This window comes from Anopheles funestus, chromosome 3RL (genome assembly GCF_943734845.2).
Source record: "Anopheles funestus chromosome 3RL, idAnoFuneDA-416_04, whole genome shotgun sequence".
In the NCBI taxonomy this organism is placed as follows: Eukaryota; Metazoa; Arthropoda; class Insecta; order Diptera; family Culicidae; genus Anopheles; species Anopheles funestus.
The window spans coordinates 75,721,772-75,744,630 of record NC_064599.1 but is presented as its reverse complement, the minus strand read 5'-3'; the positions used below and the strand labels follow the sequence as shown (position 1 = coordinate 75,744,630).

Sequence of the window (22,859 nt, the reverse complement as noted above, 5' to 3'; positions counted from 1 at the left end):
GAGGTCTTACTCAAACAAATTTGATCCGATCCGTAAAATTGTGTTTAAACAAACAAACCGAAGAAAGTGGGGAACAAGTTTTACCGTTTCGATCACAGGTTCACAAGCTGAAGTTGGATACAATGTAAACGAAAACAATCGCCTCCAAGGGTGGACCGTTTCTTCTGCCTACCCTTGGTATCGGATGATCATCTTCCTATCGCGCAGGCAATTATTGATTGCTGGTCGATCCGATAAGGTGTATGCCCGGATAGATAGGTTATAAAACTTATGCACACACTGCAAACATCCGCCGGGTGGGGGTTCCCCGCCAGGGACACGCCAATTTACCTGCAAAAGAGAAGAAATATGACCCGATTAAACGGTGCAAAATAAAAGAAAAACAGCAGTGGAAAAGCAACAAAATAACAAACTAAAACGCACCAGAGTACGGTGTGCATAATGCTAACGAATATGTTCACGAGCCACCCTCCAAAAACGGGTTTCCCCTGTGGGGGTACATGGCGCGAAAGAATTATGCGATCAATTAGGGCTAGTCGACGATGTCGCAGTGATTTATTAACGAAAGGGCCACACATTACATTTCCACCATCGAAGCTCGGCCAACGGGTTGTTGTACACCCTTCTCATTGTACACCGCCGTTCGTTAGGTAGTGAGAAAATTCAATGTTTTTATGAATATTAATTTATGGTAAGTCAAATGCAAATTCCTGCACTGGCCACCAAAGCTGACTCGCGCAACCTGCAACCGTAACCGGACCGGGTCGACCGGACCCGAGCACAAGAACGGGGAGGTGGGGAGAAGATTGGTACCCACCCCTAGAACAGGGATGGAAGCTTTTTGCAACATGAAGGTGTACAACATGGAAAGGACACACCGAGGACACACCGAGAACGCTGCCATATTGCTGTATGCGTGTGTATGCGCACCATGTTTCGTGTGTACGCTTTGTACGGGCGCGCTTGATTCATCGGTCTTCACTCGACGCAAGTTGTAACGAGGCTGGTAGGCATATTTACACCACCATCTCGGAAGGGGTAGAGTTCAGGAAAGAAAGATTCGCAATGTGGAAATATCGCGGAATCGTTAATTAAAATTGACAGCATACTTTGGGGTTGCGCGCGTATAAACGAGGCAAAAATTGTTACTTCCCCGAATGGGAAAGATAGCATTACGCTGTGTATTTTCCTGAATTTATGCTACATTCTGGTAATTGTCGGACAGAAGTTTTCTTTTATATTGTAATAAAAAAGAGTTACATTTTATAAATGAAAACATATTAAATCGCTGGGGTGTGAGAGTAAAGATGGTTTTGATTTTTTATGTGCAACAATTAACACAAACGTTACCCAGAATTTCTACGAAATCTGTTAATCAATAGAGTTCAATTATTATCACTGATTCTTGATACAATTCACCAATACTTAACGAGAGTATTGTAGGGAATTTCGATTTAATTCAGTTTCATAAGAAAATCACATGACCACACGACATGACATCATTTTCGACATCAGACTGAAAATTATCGGAAAATAGATAATTTTTCAAAAATATATATTCAAATTTTTGGTTTTGGATAATATTTGACGAATTCTTGAAGGGTATTCTGATATCGTTGAATTTAATATTTTTCAAAGTACCGATAGTTCAACGATAGTTTTCCATGAAATTAACCTAACCAGGAAAAAATCCAGGAAAGGTCATATATGTGTATCTCTAATTTAAAAAAAATATTTTATTACAAAATAACACTTTAAATATGAAGCACGGAAAAACTTTTTGCACACCAATAAAACCAATAGTCACGCTAAAATCATCTAACAAGCGGCAACAAACGGTCGCAAACTTCGTCATTGATTGAAAATAAAATATTGATCTTTCCCCCCAACGCGACCGGGGTGCGAAAAAATAGAGCACCCAATTTTGGTTCGCGCGTTTTCCCGAACTGCTTCCAATCAATCCGTTCAATCGAAACGAAATTGCACATCGCGCAAAGAGAAATGATACAATTTAAGCGCCCGGAGCAAACTGAGCAAAAAGAGGCAAAAAAAAATGGCGATAGAATGAAAGTTGGTGGCGATAGAAGGAAACGAAAAAAAAAATTCTCGATACGCGCACAAAACAAAGTCAAAGCGCACTGAGTGCAGCATGCACCGGTTGCAGAATGCTTCCTCCAGTTCCGCCCGTGTGGTGCCCATTGTGCTCATCGCAACGAACTCCGGAAATGTGATGGAAAGGGACGATGGATGGAAGGGAGGGATCTGAAGTTGAAACCCCCCCAGGAAGAGAGCACGTTTTCCCCAGCTAAAGCCGATCGCACAAGAAAAACGAACGAGCATCAACCACAAAATGCAACGGGCAAAAAAACCCTTACCACTACCGGTTCTCGTAGTCCCGGACAACGGATTTCTTGCGCTGCTAGCCGATCCGGTCGATGCGCGCTGAATGATTGCTTCTTTTCAACGGTGCATTCATCCACTCGGCGATTTTCCTCGGCACACCAACGTTAGGGGCAATCATTTACTTGTCTATTATTCAATTAGTTTTCCATTGAACGGGTGGAATGGATATTTCTTCGACACGAGAGACGTGATTGCACGACGGTGGAAAGATATGCACTCGGCCCACAACACACATGGCAACCGGATGCAGTTGGATGCTCCACTTTTGAGGCACCCTCTCGTGATCCTGTGGCCAATTGCCCAAGCTGTACGTTTCTTGCGCTTATCGCACTGTTGTTCCCTAGCCGCAAAAGCATCTAATTTACTGGTTAAACGAGAAAATGCTCCGCACCTACGAAAACGAACGAACGAATGAAAGTTCGAGTTTATGTTTCGTTGGCGCAAAGCACACTCCTCGCTTATTCTTCACGCCAAACGCTGTTGATCTTAAGAAATGAAAACTGTTTCATTTTGTAAAAAACGATGGATGCGAGGAAAGGGGAAAGAAGGGAGAAGGAGAATGTAGCAACAAAAAAAGGAAAACATTCAGTTCACAAACAACTAACTAAACACACCTCCCAGTGCCGACGAGAATGTTCGTGGCGTGCAAAAACGTGAGCCAAACTCTGGATGGATGGTAGAAAAATATTTATATATAACGAAGAATAGTACCTCCTGGTAGCGAAACCTACACGGTGTTGAGCTGCCTGAAGAGAGCCGCGAAATCAATTGAATTCAATTTAACTTTTCATTTTTTTTACCGTCATGGGGTTGTTTTACCCGTTTCGAAAGCGATCCTTAGTCGGTTGCAAAACGGTCACAGTCTGGGTGGTGCCTTTGATACGGCCATTTTTTTTTGTCTTATAACTGCTAGTTTAGCGCTGGTTAGAGAGTTATCTTAATGCAGCAGTAAGCGATTTAAGGGCTTGGCATCATTGGCTTCTGATTCGTAAAGGTCGAGAAGCGGTGCAATAGAAATTAAACGTTTTATGCTTTTTCTAGTTTACCTACTCTCCAGTACAGGGTTTCTCGAGATCGGGATGCTAAGGTTCGAAACTATTTCTGAATTCTTTACAAGTTGTCACACCTTGTATCGTAATATTGACTTAAAATGGACGGAAATATCTCTTAAATATAAAATCCACGACTCTCATATACTAAGGATCACCTTTACCTATTTTCTTCTATGACAAAAAATGATTCTCTTGCATTGGATCTGGTAAGTTTCTCAGGCTCTTAATATAACAGAACTGCTTACTGCGTTTCGAAATAGGTAAACCTAATGCATATGACAATGGCTAATTACAAATAGCAATTGGAGGGCATCGCAGTGATTAGATAATATTAAATTCCTAAAGATCACGTCGAGAAATAATAATTAAATCCGAAAAAGTAGATAATTATGTAAATAAAAACACTTCAGTCCTGTACAAAAATATTAATTTTGTAATTTAAATAAAGGCTTATAACCACCATTTTGTTTCTTGGTGCATTATTTTGAATTCGTTTCACTCTTTAACGAATAAAATTTAAACAAAAATAGCTCTAGTCACGCTTAACAAATGTACCCCTTCAAATGTGTACTATATTCTGCCACTTCCAATGACAATCTGATTTAATTATCACCTTCCTTTCAGGCTGTAATGGGGACACACAAAAAATGAATCAGTGTCCTGTATATGCGCGCGGCCCAACTTGCTACACCAAACGAACAAACTGACTTCCTTTTTGATGTTCAATCGTTATCACGAAATTTTCCCGGTTTTCCCCCCCATCATTCTATCTTCATACACATCCAACACAAACCTATAACCTCAATCACTATCCCGTTGCGGGTGGAAAAAAGGTGGCTCGCAATAGAGCGGTGCAGAAAATTGTTGATGCATACATTTTCCAATTATTTGGGTACGCGATCGATCCCCGGTGACCGGAGGCTAATAATGTCCATCCATAAAATATTCAATCGAATTTCGTTGAGCTTTTACTCACACATACAAACAAGCATACACAAGGTTCCCGAATCATAAAAATGAATGCTATGCATGCTGGATATTGCATTGTGTATTCGTTGCTATACCACGCTAAAGGCCAATAATTGCGAGTGCAAAAGAAACGAAACCAACACATGAGTTGAACTATCCAGAATTTGCCTTCATATTTATTTTTTTTTTGTCATTTTTCCTTTATGACATTACGGGTTTGCATTTTATACGAGGTACAAGGTAAAAAAAACCCTTCGCCCACGGCTACTACACGCTTTTCATCAAGCTCTTTTACCCGTACTTGTGCAATTTGTACAGTAGCCAAAAGGAAATTTTAATTTCCCGAACAAAACTACGAGAACCCTACGAGCAAAATGTGCATTATTATTGCAATAAAAATGCATTAATGGGTGACACACGCGAACACACACAACAAAAAACACTACGAGGATTGTTAAACGAGTGACCAAAAGCAACGCATTGTAGCGGTCCTTTTACTTCCCTGGAGTGTAGAGGAAAATTGATTTTTAAAATTTATTGTCTTGAAATTGTGCGAGGTAGCTTACCGGCTGACCCGGTAGAGTGTACCAAAATTAATGAGTTTCGTATTGGCAAGTGCCGCCGCTGCAATGACCGTGGGTGATCGCCATTTCGTGTTGTCGTGTTTGCGCGTTGATTCATGCTCGAATAATGCACGTGCACACTAGGGCTACCCCGTCGAGTGTGGTGGCCACTCGAAACTGTGCATATCCCTCGAGTGGTTCGACTGGTGGTGTGAATGTAAAATTAATTTTCACAATTATGAGCTGGGACGCATCATTGCTCTATTTGCTTCTGTTTTTTTTTATATATTTTTTACCCTTTTCGGGTCCCATCTGTTTTGGTTTTGGGTTGAAGTGTATTGCAAACGAAACCATTAGTGCGTGTTGTATATTATTTGCATGGCATGATTTACAAGGACCTGTGAAAAAGAAACCAAAAGGAAAAAAACGATGGCTCATTGTAACGCAAAATTTAATTGAAAAATAAATCAATAGTACAATAGTCATACAATAAGTGCATTGAAAAAAAAAAATCTCAATATCACCTATTTACAAGCGCGGTATTTGTGAAGTAAAATAATCTTATCAAGTTTTTATTGCGGAGGCTCGGGTGGCTCGGGTGTGAGGAAACCGTCGAGCCGATCTCTCCGAGTGATAGTGAAGGATGCTGATACTTCCACCCGACTGACAAATTGACAACATTAACTGATTAGAATTATTCCTCAACGTTTGGTAATATTGATCGGAGACTGGAAATATGTGGCATTGAAGTCCCTGAGAACAACATCGAAAGTGTGAAGTTGTAAATCCACATCCACAATATATTCTTAAGAATTTGACGATTTGTTCAAACTTTGAACTTTGATGTAATTTTCGCTTCAGTATCCTGTGTGATAAAACTCTGGGATAATTCCAAGTATTTATTCTGCTAACGAGCCAAATGAATGTTGAAGTTATGCGTAGAATAACTTGAAGGTGGTATTTAATTTCACAACATCAATGCTGGTGCTGGAGTTTGGCATTGTACGACCTTTTGGTCATGCGGAAGTTGATCTCGAGTAGCATCTACTCGCTTCCCTGGTAATAAATCAATAAATCGATTCCATATCCATACGGCCAGGCCGTTCTAGACGAATGAAAAAAAAAGATTCCCTAACTCATGTAACACTTTAATGTATTTCCAAATTTTTGTACAATGAAACTTATTAATTTTAAGATCATTGGAAAACAGGGATCATAAATAATGCAATGCCACAAACAACATAGAAATATGTTAAAATACCCCATCAGCATTAGTCATACTACGGATAGTACGCATTGTATGATAAATACCCCTTCAAATCAAGACATACAATCACTGTGGTTGCAGAGAATGCAATCAACAGCGTAGGATAAATATAAATTAGAACAATTTAGCTCACTCCATCAATCATCTACTGAGCAGTTGGCAAAAGAAAAAAACTCATACTCGATGAGCCACTTGAGGCGATGCCTTTTGCCTGCCATATCAATTCCGCGCTCCGGACTCCGGAAAGCATGTCGATCAGCGAAGAAAATTGCAATCAATTGAACTGACATACAGGCGGCATCACAACAACCAGGCATCCTTCAGTGTTGGGTGGAGAATAAAAAAAAACCATGACTGACCAACACATCCGTCCACTCATTTAACCGTAAGAAGGTCTCCACTTTCCTACACTGAGGAGCTTCCATTTGTGTTCATTTACGACAGGGATTCTGTATTTTGCCTCGGTCAACCATCCCATCTGTGGTGTGATCTGCTGCTCTAATTTCCCTTGTCGAAACCTTCAAAATCCATTAGCCGCGAACATTACTCGCTGACACGGGGTACTCTCTGTGTGCTACCCGGAAGGCATCGGATGACCACTGGAACGGACACATTTACACAAGAATGTGGTGCCATATCGATCAATCACGGTGTCGTCGATACGACGTTCTCTTGTCACTAGGGCGGTCTTCGAACTGCTCTCTAATAATTGACCTGAATTGTAACTGTACTGCGTTGGAGTCGTCGTTTCCCTTTTTTATCTATATCAGAAAGAAATACACTGAAATATAACATTTCATATTAAAATGTGAAGATGTAAAAGCTAGACTTTAATAATAAAGTTAAGATGGTTTTTGTTTTTGCTTTCCACCATAAAAGTGTGGTCAATGTACAATGCTTGAAAGTACAAGTAGTACATCCTAATAACGTCACAAGTGGCTTGACCAACGCTGCACACCATTTTGCCAATCGAGTATCGACCGGAAAGCTGGTTGAATCGTACCAGAAAGCAATCGAAAACTTCCCCAACTCTAACACTGATTCCTTGGTTTTCCAGCATATTCTCGTCGGGAAGTTTCTGCTCGCGGTAGCGAATGTTGGTGCAAAAGTTGTACGAACTGCTATCAACTGTTTTCGAGTGCACCCACGGGATCTCACGAAGCTGTTGGCGGAAGGTCGCATTCTAACCATCAATCGCTTGCCGAACCCCGTGTGCCACTCCTATGTGGCAATTGAAGCGAGCAAAAACTAGCATGGAGTTGAGTAGACAAACTGCAGGTGGAATTGGGGAGAAGAAAAATTTTGTTGAAACTACCGGGAGCTGTTCAGGAAAAACTTATCCCGCTATGCAGGTTTTTATTTTTATTCGCCATTGAAGCTGGTTTCTCTGGTTCGCTTAAAAACTTTATCCCCTGACAGCCGCAACATGGACGAAGGTTTTCAAAATGGTTTGTAGAATTTAAAAAAACTCCCTCAACTCAAGGGAAGACGAATGAAAGATTTCAGCTCAGATGTGAAAAATGATGGGGAAGTGTAAAGATCTCGATTTTCTAAGGATTCGACACCTTGCCACCATCTAATGCTTCCATCGAATTTCCGGGTGAACCAGGGGCACCAGGAAAGTTTTTAACGCTTTTCCACGGCTTTTCCCCTCACCGTAACAACCTAAATTCCGTTTGACAGGCTTTCTAATAAGCAATAAAAATAACAAACAGATTACCACGGTCGTAAGAAACAATCAAATAAACTTCTTTTTTTCTCTCTCTCTCTCTCACCCAAAAAGTCACGAAACAAGGCACATGATCCGGAGGATTGCGATGGGGACAGACAAGTTGCAGGAAAAATAAAACATGTTAGACACGGGGTGGAAAGTATCCCAGCCGTACCAAAACACCAATTTCAGGACGAATAAATTAATAACAAAATTATACTCCCATATTCATTACGGCATCCATTTTCTTTCCACAAATCCTTGGACACGATGAATGAGCTAAAAAGCCGTCGTCTACCGGTACGCACCGGTAAGGACTGCCCTAATGGAGCCGAAATACACACGCAGAAACCAGCAAAAAAAAATCCGTTTCAGAATTAAACCACCGAAAATAAAACAACACCCGGTTCGTGACTTCCGGCACAGTAGAACGAAGTTATTAAATGGGAATTATGAGATTACGACACCGCACGATAAAAAATCAAATTTTATCACTTTTAAACAACCGCGGATCACAGAGCTGCGGGGTCAAAACTTTGCAAGCGAGTCAAAAAAATTTAACGTTTTCCTGTGTAGCGTTTGTTCTTCGTTTTTGTTTATGTTTGAATCATTCGCGAAACTTCTGTACGGAAGAAAAACCAAATCTAATTTGTAGCTTTCCGCATCGAAATCAAAATTTATACCGATCGGTTAAGCGAATCGATACGCAAAACCTTCTTTAGAAAAGGGTGAAAAATGAAGTTGCCTGTTTATAATTTGCATAACTTAAATCAAGGCGCCGATGAAGGATACGTTCCATCCACTCCATTCAGTGGCTGTACTAAACCCCGTTGAAATTCACCGTCAGAAACCCCCTTTGTATGCGGCATCAGGGTACAGTTCTAAAGGAATTTCTTGTTGGGAATAAAGAAAACAAATCTACATATATTTTCCTTTTTCCTTTTTATTATTTTTTTTTTGGTCTACCATTTTATACCGCCGCTGGAAGTTAATGGTTCTGTAAAATCATTGGATTATTCTTAACCACCCAACCGAGGTTTGCTATCTCTGCTTCCCGCGTACGATCAGTAGCTGGCATAGTCTGGTCCTTCCTTCTAAAGGGTATAAATCATACACACCCGCACCAGTTGCAAGGCAAGATGATCTCGATCGGTTCACCCGAACGAGGGGGAGCAACTTCGCATGGCCGAAATGGACAAAAAGAACGCCTTTTTAAAATTTTAAAAGCATTTGCCAATTTCCACTTCACGCGCACTAATTAATGTAGATGAGCGTACGAATGAATTCTAAATGAGCCGCAGTCGCATCCCCGCTTTTCTACCCCACAAATGCGACCCAGGAGACCGTAAAACTAAAGTAAAAAAAAACTCCACGAAACCAACACAAATAATCGTCGCCCGCTATTCATCTTGTCGCCCCAAACACAGAAAAGAACGCCAACAGAGGACGCAGAGAAAACGGTTAAACCATTCGTGGTGCTACCACCATTTGCCTGCTTAATATATGTGGCCTCTACGATGTTTCGTTGCGTTTTGTGTTTTAAATCGCATTTGTCTTTTATTTTAGTTTCGCTTCGCGACTGATAAAGTTATTGTTTGGAGAAAATATCTAAACGCTTTTGGAATAAATTTGCGCTGTTTGGGTTTTGTTGGAAAACCGCAGTCACACACCGAGTTTGGAGACCATTTAGTACGGTATTGAGCGAAAAAAACCAAAAACAAGAGCACACAGGACGAGAGAAGATTTATTGCAAAAAAGGTAGCGGACACAAAGATAGCGTCTGACGACATTGCGCACCTTTTGGTGTTTGTTGAGCGCATTATTATCAAATATTTGCCAACGTGTCTAGCCGTGATATTTTGTAGATCCCAAAAAAAACTTAACAGTTGTGAATTAAATTACTGCGGGACTCAATGAATGCTTGGTCAATGATGAAGATGCTACGGCATATGCCAGATAAATGCAGGTTTGCTAATTAAGCAGCAAATTGTGCAAATTTTTTACGCATGAAGTTATTCGTGACAAAGGAAATTAATCTAAACCAAAACATCTTCCGATTATTACCCTAATAATCACAGTATGAATAATTTACAGTGTTGGCCAGTGAAATAGGACAATAGGGTGATAATTTTTAATTGTTTATTTTAATTTTTATTTAACACGTACATAAGGGCGTCTTTTTATAACACGTACATAAGGGCATTGGGTAATTTAAAATTAAAGTAAAAGTAATTTACACTAGTGGCCAGTAAAATAAGATTTTGAGAGTTTTCTGTTTAAGGTTTTTCAGTATTAATATAGTCAACAAAACTCTACACAGTTCGCAAGAAATAAAATGAAAAAAATAATGAACAATTGTGACTTCATTGCATTTTGTGTAAAACTATTATTTATGTGTTTTATCCTTGCTTTTTAGCAATAGTCGTTCGCGAGCAAAGATTGAATATTAATTTTTAATTTAAAAATATATTCGTAAATGCGAAGTGCATTGTGTGTTTAGTGTTCCTCTTTTAAAATTTTAAACAATATTATTAATATTTTTTTAAATTTTCCTTGTAGTAATTTTATTTTATTTCATTTAAAAACGCTTAACGTTTTTCATTATTAAATAAAATCTTCATTTATTTCATAACATTGACGTACACTTGTCCATATTACACTTTTCTCTAAGCAACTATCATATGTTAAAAGATTGACTTAAAGAAATGAAACCCGGGTATATTTATAAGTGAAATTAATTAATAAAAGCTTTTTTTATTTGGCTTAACTCGACTAGGTTAATTTTACTGCATCAAATAAAAAGAAATATGATGCAAAAAATTCCCCTATATCTGCTTTTATGTACTAAGACACTGAAGAAAATGGTTCTTAACATATTTAGATTACAAATTTAGATTGAAATATTAAAAATTAAATTTCACCCCAACAGTGTTCTAACGTGATTTATTTAATTGTCCATCACTGTAGTTATCTTTACGTGTGATTGTGGTTACCTTAAAGGCAATAGAGCTGCTATCATCTGTTAGTGCACAGCAAATATTTACGAGCAGTAACGCCTCAAACCATCACCCAGCAGCGACACATCTTAATGCTCTTTAGAGAATTGCATATCCTTCCACCCCCCCGGTCAGTGTTACACCATCTTATGCATCACCTTAAATCCCTCCGAAATAGTTTAATCCACCACCAGAACATACATTGATGCATTCAATTAATTTACAAAGCATGATACACTGGACACAGTACTATCGGACGTGTATTAAATGGGGTTTAAGCAACGTTGTACGTTTACTAATCCATACCCAAGACACGTAAGGTGTCGAATCGGACGTACAGAATAAATTGTTACTGTGTCAGATTGGATTTTGTGCGATAACCTCTTTCATCGCCTGAACATACACTACGGTAAAGGTCAGTCAGCTACTAGCTAATCATTTTCTCAGCTACAAACCGGAATGCAAATTAATCACAACCGTCAATACGTGTCGCACGTACCCAAAGAAGGTACCTTGAAAGGCTACCAGATCATACACGCTAGGACCACCTGCTGTGAGTTAGTACCTTCGTCGTTAAACACTAGCAAGTACAACAACAAAAAAAACCTTAGCCCAAGAGCGACGAGAAATAATATTTTCTATATTGCATTATTAATTGCACGATAATGCGCCACTAACGAACGCAAACGGGGAAGCTTTTAGTGTAATCTTATTTTACCTTTCGCTCTTTTTTCTTTGGTTTTTGTGTGTTTTAAATTTATGCTTCGGCACAGCACTGGATCTTTAGATGCCAAACCGGCTGCTGCTGCTGCTGTGGAACCGGTCGAACCAGAGAACGGGGTGAGTTTGATTAAATTATTTATTCACCAATCATTTCCAACTGTTCCGATTTGGGTTCGTACTAGTACCATGGCATTTAGTATCGGAACTGTGGCATAACACACCCCTGAAGGATCTGCAGCCCTGAACTAACTGGGCGGGAGTCCATTCAAAGCTCGAGACCACGATAAATCCGTCCCGTTTGCACATAAATAATTAAAACTTAAACTGTTAAATGAATTTTGCATAAGAAATTTAAGGCATTATCCACTAACGGGCGACAAAGCGCCCGATAAAAACCCTTTTTGCATTGGGACGATGTAGTTTAAGCAGTGTGTATGAGTAGATGTGGCGAGAATTTTTGCTGGAAAGGTAGGGAAAGTTTTCTCATTTTCCTCTTCTCGTTAGCAGCAAATGGACTAATACAAACACACACACATACCGGTAGCGCACCAGCCATGGCTCAACGGTACACTGTAGCAGCGGTTCGTGTTACTTCCGAATCGAATTACTCAAGGCGCATAACATTTTGCTTCCAGAGGGAAGCAAAGATACGCGTTAGCTCCTTTCGCAAATGTTACCCCATCCCCATCCCAACATCAAAAGGAATATTGTTTATAAGAGACGCGTACTAGCGCATTCGCCAACATACCGGAAGTGGCTCAAGAAAGCAGACAGCTGACGCACTCGAAAACGTGATTACAGAAGGTAAGCCACTGTCGCTGCATCGACCAACCGTTTACACTGTGGCACGTCAAGAAGGTACATCTTCGGCCCCGTCGGTTGAAACCTTTCTCTTAACACAACCGCGATGACACGGTAGAGACACGGAGAAAATTAACTTTCCACCGGTACCAAAGAACTTTGATGTCGAGCTATTGATGGGTGGAAAACCTTGGCGCAAAAGCAATGGGGTGATATGCGGCGAGAACACTACGATGTGGTTTGACACTAGATTTACTGATACTGATACGTTTATTGATGTGGTGTAACGCTAAGCGTCGACAGGAGACACCTTTTTTCTTGTGGGATTGTGGTTTTACGATGCGTCTGAGGTACGTTGAACGATCCGGCAATATTGTATTGAGCAAAACCAAACTATACAAATCACTAAGTGGTGTAAATTCATTGTTTAAATGTTTACCTAAAAAAATAAAATTAGTCTTCGAGAGACTGAGAGAGAGCTCGAAAAAAGTTGTATTTTCTTAAAGGAAAGTTTTTCAATTTTGAACAAGGAAAAGTTTTAAAGGAAAGACTTTTGAAAATTCCTGGAATCTAATAAAAAAACATTTATGATAAAATGGCAAAAAGGATCTATTCAAAACTAGCAATTTACAAATAAAGCAAAATGACACACAGTAACAATAACTGTAGAACTAACGGACCAGTCATTTTGACAGGAACTCTTCATTTCAAAATATTTTATTTCTAAATTTCATTCAAAATATTTATTTATATCTAAACAATCCTAAGCTAGTTGAAACAAGAATTTTACAGATATATTCTAAAGCACGATCTGCAATAAACAATAAAATATATACCAACTTTTCGAAATTGTATAAAAATTAAACACTAACAAAAAACGCTAAAAACGCCTAGTAGTTCTAGTGTTAAAGATCACAACAATGTCACAATTCATTGAATAAAACTTTCTTTAAATGAAACACATTTTTTAAATGATAAGCTCTATTTTTTTTAAATTCCATATTATTTGATCATCTACCTAAAACTACCGGATTTTGACGCTTCATCAACGCTTCATTTTTATCACATTAATTTTTGGGTTTAAACAATCCTAAAATAATTGATACATGATTTTAATATGTCTATTTCATAGTACGATCTTCAAGATAAATTGTGTAGTACAGCTTTTCGAAATTATTTACAGAGTAACATTTAATGAAAAACGCTTTAAACGCTTGATAATTGTAGTGTTAAATTTACACATAAAATACTCTAAACATCCTTAATTCTCGAACTCCTACGTTCTAACAGCTTTAATTCTGATTTTGTAGCTCAGAATCTAAATGTATAGAAATATTTGAAATATTTATAAACGTCTTTATTCAAACAAAAAGCAATTCTTTAATGGCACAAAATAATGTTGCACTACATTCAGAAATTGAATCCCAAAAAAAAGTATAAGCAAAACAATCGGCACAATCTAAAGAAAATCTAAAGAAAACAACAAACAATGGCGAAACGAATGCATTACCCTGCACGGAAGCATTCCTTCGGAGTTTGCAATGGACAATACTATCAGTTGCATCTTGAATCGTTTTGTCACAATTAGAAGAAAAAAACCCTCCTCCGTTGTAAAAGTGTGCGCACGAATAAACCGCTCATGCAACCGAATGCTGCCAACTCGGGTGTGCATAATGATGATGCATTTTAAGCGTAATTGCATTTCAATAGTTTGCCGCATTGCTAAAGCCATTGTTGCACGCCCTTCGGAGGTGTCGACGGATGGACGACCCTTCACACACAACAAGTCCCCTCACACATTTGGTAGGAACTCATCCAGCTGAACACTGAAGAATAGTGTGTGCGGCTCATTAATTACACATGAGTCGTAATGGGCTGTCCACTGCAAAATCGTGTTAAGTCTGTGTTTCCGATACAGGAACCGTTGGTAGTGCAGTGCTGCATATAACATGCAGGCGCGCATTTCGCGCTTCATTTGCCAGTGAGAAACCATCAGCCTCTGCCCCAAAAAAACCCTTCATATCCCTGCGATCCGGCGCTACCATTACACGCTGACGTACGAATACGTGTCATAGGTTCCGGCACCTGTCAACACGTCCACTGCCACCTCGCCGGGACAGACTGGGAACTGTGCTACACCAACAAGTGCACTTTAAGGTAGTACGTCGAACGGAACCGTGAAGTTATTATTTCATGCATCAAAACAATAAACATGGCGCGGGCGCGCGTTAAAAAGGGCGCACACACACACAGTTAGCGAATAAATCATCATACACATCCCGGAGTGGCGGGGAGAATAAAGGGCCGGAATGCCTTCATAATGCAGTTGGCACGGATGTCGGATGAAATGTGTTTTCCCACAGCTCGCGGACACTTTGTGGGCGCTGGCATTCCAAACCGGACAATCGCGGCATACTTGACCATCCACCACCATATCCACCAATCATCGTCATCATCATTTTACTTTGATAGCGAATAGAGTTGGGCGAGATTCAATATCGGGGAGGGAGGCATTGGCGGTGGCGGAGAGGAAAATATTATCAATGCCATCGAGTTGTCCATTCAATTAGCACAAACCATTTTTCTTTGCTTCCATTCCGCCGCAATGCAACGGGGCCCTGCTTCTACTTGCAACTGCCATATCTCCTGTTGAGTTGCCGTTAATAATCGTTAACGGCAACACCATGATTTGCATCACACACCGACAAAGCACATCAGCGAGTGCATTCCCCAAGAGTGTGTTGTTCTCTTTCGCACTTAGGGTGCAAATGCACACTCCGCGTAGAATTGTGCAAAGATGCACACAACTAAGAGAGAAGAGTAGAGAGTAGAGAAGGAAAAAAACGCACCAATCCAAAGCACACATTTTAGTGATTTCCTTCCATCGGGTCGATTATTTGATTAGCCTCTTCGGTGCGGGATATAGAAGAAATCCCATTTACCCGCCCCAAAATTGCTCAAAATCATCCGCAAAAGACGCACCGAAATGTGCCACTAATTTGATTGCTTTTAATTAGCAATAATTTTGCTGCACCCAAAAAAGGGACCCAATAGTTTTGGCCGTTAATCCGACATCGCCGGCCAGCGTTACGAAGCGTTTGCGTTAGACTTCGGTTTTGCAGTCGACTTCAGGATGTTGTTTTTTTTTATTTTCAAACTTCTTCTTTATTGAGTGGTGATTTGTATTTTTAAAAGCTGTTTAAAAAAACCGTTAATGCTTTTCACATTGCTTTTTTTTTCTTCTCTTATCTCCCACCCCATTCAAAATGCACTTTGGTAAGTTTTGCGAACATTTTGGAGTATCGAAATCGATTTTACAGGGTCAACTGCGAGAGTTCAAGTTTGCGAAATTCCTTTCGATCGTATCACGAATCACTAGAAGCGTTCGAAAGATAATCGACCGCACATATATTTCACTCGTGCAGCGAATGGAAGGAAATTGTGGCCTTTGCTCCACAACCAACCAAAACAGCAAAAAAAAAACAACAACAAGCTATCGGCCGCCAAAACCATTCGTGGCCCGAAAGTAGTCAAGACGTTTTCAAGAGTTAAATAAAATATATGTATGATTATAAAATAAGAGACGAAAAACGTTTCAACTTCATCTTACGGTTTTCGCTTTTCCCCACATTCTCATTTGCGTTCGAAAGCGATTTGCAAAGTGTATTTTGCTTTTCGACAAACGGCTCTCGGTACGATTGCGCGTCTCCTTCAAGATATTTATTGCCCAAACCATCGTCCGAAATCGCCGTCAGCCGAAAATAAAGCTTGAGTTTGGAAGCCTGAGCAAAACCAGTCCTTCTCGGCCGGAGATGCGGAACGAAAAAGTAAGATCAAAACCCGGGGCGGATGGATTTAGCAAAGCGAACGCAAAATAAAAACCGAGAATCGGCAGATTATCGATGTTCTTGGAAGAAAGGGCAATACGGCGAGAGATAGAGAGAAGAAAAGGAATCAAGAAGCTAACTCTCAAATGTCCGGCGTGTGCGACATCTTTTCGGGTATCTTCCCCCAAGCAAGAGGGATGGTTGTAGTTTTTATAGATATATTTTTTATTTCCTCAACAAAAAAAAACTCCCCCCGCACCAAATCGTGAAGAAACAAATTCAGCTTAATTGGATTAGCCCACGGCAGGAGGTTAGGCGTCCCGCATTGCCCAAGGTCTGGAGAGACAGAGAGATATGCACAACACGGTGGCGACGGATTGGTGGCTTAAGCTCGTAGAAGTTCTCGATCACCGAAAGGTTTACGATACCAGTGCGTGAAGCTAACTATGAGATTGACAGCGGTCAAACTCTGAGAGTTCTGAGATATTACCTCCAAAAACCTCTTCAACCCGATTCAACAATGACAACATACACCGATACCCAAACACATGTGCTACACACACACATACACTGCCGCCTATTGCACTCGAAAAAAGCAGTCCAACCACTGACCAGAGCTACACGAGTGAAAGATTTACTTTTTATTGCTTGCCCCCCAGGGTCAGAGACAACTTCCTCCAGTTCGGACCCGTACCTCCACACCTCTACCCCCGCAGTAGATGATCCAATGTTATTCGATACAGATTTATTGGTGCTATCGGTGGCTGTCATTCGGGGATCAATTTCAACAGCCCGGGAAACGTAACAGCCTGGCTGCTGCGAAATCGGGACGTAAAGCTGGGTTGATTTAAATCGTTCGAGATATTTGTTGCGTCCATAAATTTAATTTACGGTAAAAATAAAAGCAATAAAAATTCGCCCAACTCATGATGATTGAGTACGAAACAACGATTTATGGATTCTGGAACGAGTGAGATCCAATGGTCCGGCAATCAAGGTAACTAAACAGTTGTATGTTTATTATGGTATTCGTTAATTTATTTCTTGGAATACAAAAAAAACGAGTACTATAATCCTTGAAAAATTGGATATTTCTTCAAATATTACTAAAACGAAATAATAAAGATAAAAAATAAGTTATATAAATGTTAAATACAGTTACGTTAACACTTCTCTAAGTAGACTTCAAGACGAAATCAAGGCAAAATCAAGGCGAATTTCCGAAATGGCTTAAAAGCTTTGTGTCCGAAACTTTGTGTGTAAGCCGTAATGGCTTAAAAGCTTAAAAGCAACATTTTCCAAAACAAAATTAACTAATTCTTACATTTTCTTAATTGTACAGATAATCACAATCTTTTTTCACAAAGAAAACAAAACTGAGTAAAGCTTCTTTCAATAGACACTCGGTGTTGAAAGCTTCTATCACACACTCACGATAAATAACCTCTTTCTCACATTTGGCCATCTTATCTTTAAATTATTCCATTAGAAAACATTTTTAACTAACGGGATTCATTAAGAATAAATTAATTATGCAAGAAAATAAATCGATCAGTAGTCAACAACATGCTCGGTGGCCTTAACTTATCTTCAGCAATTAATGGGTTCACCTCTTGGTCTCCTGTGCATCATCACTCTGTTCTCTAAAACTTGATCTAAATTTTTGGTCCATTTTTTTGTTGTTGGTTCTTTATCGTACAACTTCTGGCTTCTGTGTTGCGCTAATGGGTTTGCCACGGCACATTCACAGACACGCATACACCGCATGTGATGGCTTGGAACAAACTTGCAAACTTGAGGTTCACCTAAGAGTGGCAGCACACGACCTGGCTAGTGTCCAACAATTTGGCACAAAAGCAAACGTTCCACTAAAGTTTCACCAGCCGCTACAAACTATTCCGGGTAGGTCCTTCCAAACCAATTCCATAAACGATGTGCCAAACGGCACGGTTAGGATCAGGTTCGGAGGTCTCTTCGTAAGCCTCCGGTGGACGGAATATGGCAGTTGGCAAGCACCGCAGTGGCCAATGTGATTTATGACGAGGTCCAGCGTCGACTCAATTTGTCACCGCATTAATCAGCGGAACACTGAGCCCAAGCTACCGGAGTCCCACATTCAAAACCCCTACCCCCCTTTGTCCGGGGAGAGTTCTCAGGCGCTCCGTACATAATTGGGGAGTTGAGCCGTCGTGGTGTGTGCGCGCACTACTCCTTGCAAGATGCAACGGGACGCTGCCAGCGAGAGACCTAGTCAAATGGCGTTTCGGGGTGGACATTATCGTACCCTTGGGCGCTGCTACTCTTGCTGCCTATCGCAACGTGTTCGCGCTAACAGTGTCGCGCGCTGTTAGGAATGTTAGACGACATCCGGACAGCCTGCGCGGTTGACACAGAGCCGCCGGTGTGGTGTGCCGTATTTAAATTTCTCCTACTCCCGGGTTCGGGGTAGCAGAGTAGCAGTAGAGGTCACTCGAAAACGAACGAGACCGGGGGCCTAGAGATGGACTCCGCTCGTGTCGGTCTCGCCAAATGGTTCGCTGTCCCATTATCGGGCGGTTTGCTCGAGTTTAATTTGCATCTTGATTTATTTGGAGTTGATTGTCGCTCAACTTATCAAATCAACAAAGTTTTGTTGGGGTGACGCTAAATGTGCCACCGTGATGATAGCCCACTTCGGGTGTCCGGTAGATGATAGCATGCCAGGGCGGGGGATTTTTTTTTTCTTCTCATTTTCCTTCCTTTTGCCAATGACTTCGGATAGCGCACGACCCAATACGCTGCGTCTCGATCCCATCAACCACATCAACATCCGAGGGGCAGCATCTATTTGCTCTTAATAGAGTGTTAAATTAATTAATAGCCTTCAAAGCGGTTGATTAAAATAGCGACTGATTAATTAACCACGATAAACTTATGCTTCTCGGCGGAGCAGTTACTTCGGTTGAGCCTTTTCCCTTTGCTTTGTGTATTGCCGAGAGCCCACAGTTGAACGATTCAAGCTACCCGAAAGAATCAACCTGAGCAGCGGCAAATGGGCACCAAAAGCAGGCTCGCTAACGGCGATCAATATTTATCGCGTTATTTTCAATCATTTAACTAAGCCATTTTTTATCGATTTCGATTTGAAGAAAAACGAAAACAACCTAATCTTCGTGTAATCGGACGGGAATCTTCCATATTCATTAATATTGATGATTTCTTCTATTTTTCGCCAAACCGCGTAGTGAAGTGATGATGGTAAGGTATGAAGCAGCTTAGCCTTCCCGCCCCAAGAAAAGGATCGTTTTTCACTCCATTATTTAACTATCGCTAGCGCGGCACGGTTGATAGTCTTCGTAATGTGTTTTTTGGTTAAATAACTTCCTAAAAATTGACCAACACAATTTCCTTTACGAAAAAAATGCTCTGTTCTGCCGTACCGAAAGATGTTTAGAACTTCGAACCTCTTTCTCTCTTCCGTGTAGCATCGAAAGCCAAAAGTCATTTACATAAAACCGAATTCTCATTTTGAGCTACTTCGACACAAAAGACCTCTTCCTTCTTAACTTCCACACCCATTAGCAACCAGAGTACCCCGGGAGAAAGAAAATCCAACAACAACCAACCAACCAAAAAAAATCTCCCAAAACTGAAGCACCGTTTTCAGGTTTGAAGTTTTGGGCGGTGCGACGAAGTCCCTTATAGCAGCAATTCCCCCGGGTGTGCTTTTTCCGCTATGGAACCACACAAGAATCACCCAAAATCTTGACGTTACGCAACCGTATCTGCCAGTTCTATTCGTGCGCTGTTTTCCATACATTCTCACGATTCGAAAAAAAAAACAGGCCACGCGGGTGAAAGAGTTAGCATTGCGCTTCCCAAAAACCACCGCAAACCGAGAACCAGCCCGCCAAGCCAAACTCTTCTGGTGGAGTAAAGCTCTATCAAACAATTCGCCACCGCGGCACTCGTTTCTAACCTTCGCTTCAAAACCTTTACCAACGCGCTTTAAGCTGCTGCACGGCAGCATAATTTATTCTTCGTTAACAATAATCAAATAACCGAAAACCCGGCGGGCCCCCCCAAAGAAATCGCTCCAAACCTTCCGGCCGGAAACTTATCTTACGTCGATCTGCTGGTCTATTTTCCGTCCTTTCTGGCATCATCAGCGACACACACACACATACTCGCGCCCAGGCGTATAAATATTTTCAACCACCGCTTTTCGAAAGATTTCCTTTACCGCAACAACCGTGCCTTCGCGCTCGTGTTGGAATTGCGTTACCATAGAATATTAAAAACACATTAAAACAGTATGCCTCTCAGGCTTCAAGCCGTTATACAGCAATGGATACGCATTGAGACAGGGTGGTTAAGTGGTCGAAATAAAGCATCACGCATATATACACGCCACCGAAAATGAAGCGTTTCTCTCTTACTTTCACCACACTTTTTCTAAGAACCCAAAGCATCAATTGAAGTCGCATCGTATTCTGGGCATCCGTGGTGCTCGGGCGTCGTTGTCGAATGTCACCCATTTTGCGCCATCATAAATTATGGCGGTAGAAAGCGGAAAATATTTTGATTACATTACCCAACGGAACGACACTTGTCTGGTACGGCGACGAGGGGGGAGAAGTTTGGTTTGGCAAAGGAGCTCTTGTGAGATGAGCTTTTCCTAGGAGCCGCACATCTTTCGCTCAAACACTGCTCCAGACGTGAAGTTTCGAGGTGGCGTAAGCAAAACAAAACAACAACACAAAAAAAATCTCCAGATTGGGACGAATGGAAATAAGCGCTAAATTTGGTTACAGCTCAATTGAAGCGTTCAAAAAAGCTTACAATGAAAAATGTGCCAGAGTGTGATAATGTGCTGCTTTTCTTTAGAAATTGTAATAAAGGCACACTCTCCCTCTCCTAATATATTAATTAATCTTACATTTGCAGACCATGTTTCAAGAAAATTGTATTAATTGTGGGACTTTGTTGTAACACTAACACGACCCAGCTTGTCATTTTGACAGGTACAATAATTTGGAACTTGTTCGGAAAAAAAGAATATTGCTTAAACATAAGAGTTCTAAACTTAAAAGAATATAATTTTAAAATAGTGTAAAAAATTCGGATAGTTATTTGGCATTCTCGACTTAGGCGAATAATGCGTATCGGAGGAATAAGTGTAAGTGGGATATCGTTCAACAAGTCGTTTATATTTCGTATAGACGGATTAAATACTTACGGCCCAAAATAATTCAAAATTATCTGAACATTTGATTTAAAGAGCACACCTATAATGCATTCAGATGCTCCGTAGCAGTAATTTTAAAAGCAAAGTGATTTGTGTTTCTTATAAAAATATTTGTAAAAAAAATTCAAAGAATGGTTGTCATTTAAATTATTCAAACCCGACTTTAAAACAGTGAAAAGGCCTCAAATATTTTGCCTTGAACGCAGATTTCAACTAATTCGGTTAACTTTTCGTGGTCCGGTTCGAAAAAGTGTGATACCCCCTTTCCGATGCTGGTCGCTCTAGTGTCAAATAGAAAGAATAATCTATTCACTTACTTTGCTTGTTTAAAATTTCAATAGTTTCCATAAATATGCATTCACTAGCATTTTAAGCTATTTTTAAAATCTTCCACTTTCTATTTCCTTTCTCGGATAGCACTTAGAGCACGTCTAAAATGCTTAATTGTAATAAACATCGAAAATTCCATTAAAACAATCATCAAGTGCTACCGCTTAATCCACAGGCGGTAAGAATGAAAATCCAGCAGTGATAAAAAAAACCTCTATCTCCACCCCCGAAGATAGTTTGTGCCGGGGTTTTTTGGGCGTAAAAGTTCTCGCTGTAGCTTTTCCACCGAAAAGACTACCCCCTCCTGCCACCGCCAACAGTGTTTAGTTTGCAAACTTGTACAGGGCCGTGGCAGTGTGGCCGTGTATAAAAAGGACGGCTGATGAAAATCATTTAACTTTTTAATGAATAAATTTTACCACCTCCTTCGAAACGAAAGCAAAAATAGGTAAATAGATTCGGTCTACTACTGGCGACTGGTAGATGCACATAGAAGAAGTAGAAAAAATGTGAAGCAAAAGAAAAAACTTACAACAAAACTCTGCTTGCATGTGAAAGATGGTGACCAGAGGGAAAGATAAGATGAATACAACAACAACAAAAAATGGACCAAGACCCACCGAAAACTTTGTACCCGGGATCCCATAGCAGAAACGTCCTCTACTGCATTGGTTCAGTTTGCAGGACGGAACCAAATGGAACTTTGCCACCCTAGACCAACTCTCGATAAGGCGCGTGCACAGATTTCCAGAATTTTGCTTCCGCTTTTGCCCAAAACACGCCCCGCAGTCCAAGGGAAACCGGCCGCGGATTGGAACCACGGTCGATGGGGTGGTAATGAACGGAACATTTTTCGAATTAAGACACTTTCGTGGAAAATCATACAATTTCCCTTCCCCAAGCAGAATTTCCGCGCGGAGATCTGTTTTTTGCTCAGTGCCATTGCCATTTTCTCGCGAATGAAAAAAAAGCTTTGGCCGGTATGCGAAT

General features: G+C 40.5%; 1 protein-coding gene across 9 annotated transcripts in view; it reads right to left on the bottom strand.

Annotated features, from left to right (window-relative positions):
• LOC125767018 (leucine-rich repeats and immunoglobulin-like domains protein 1) overlaps window positions 1–22,859 on the bottom strand; it is a 187,675-nt gene that overhangs the window by 132,087 nt on the left and 32,729 nt on the right. The window contains exon 1 of one of the 9 annotated variants that reach the window (XM_049433236.1): window positions 85–22,859. The exons of the other annotated variants lie outside the window; for them this stretch is intronic. The gene's annotated coding sequence lies outside the window, so the exon portion shown is untranslated. The remainder of the gene's footprint in view (window positions 1–84) is intronic. 9 annotated transcript variants of the gene reach the window in all.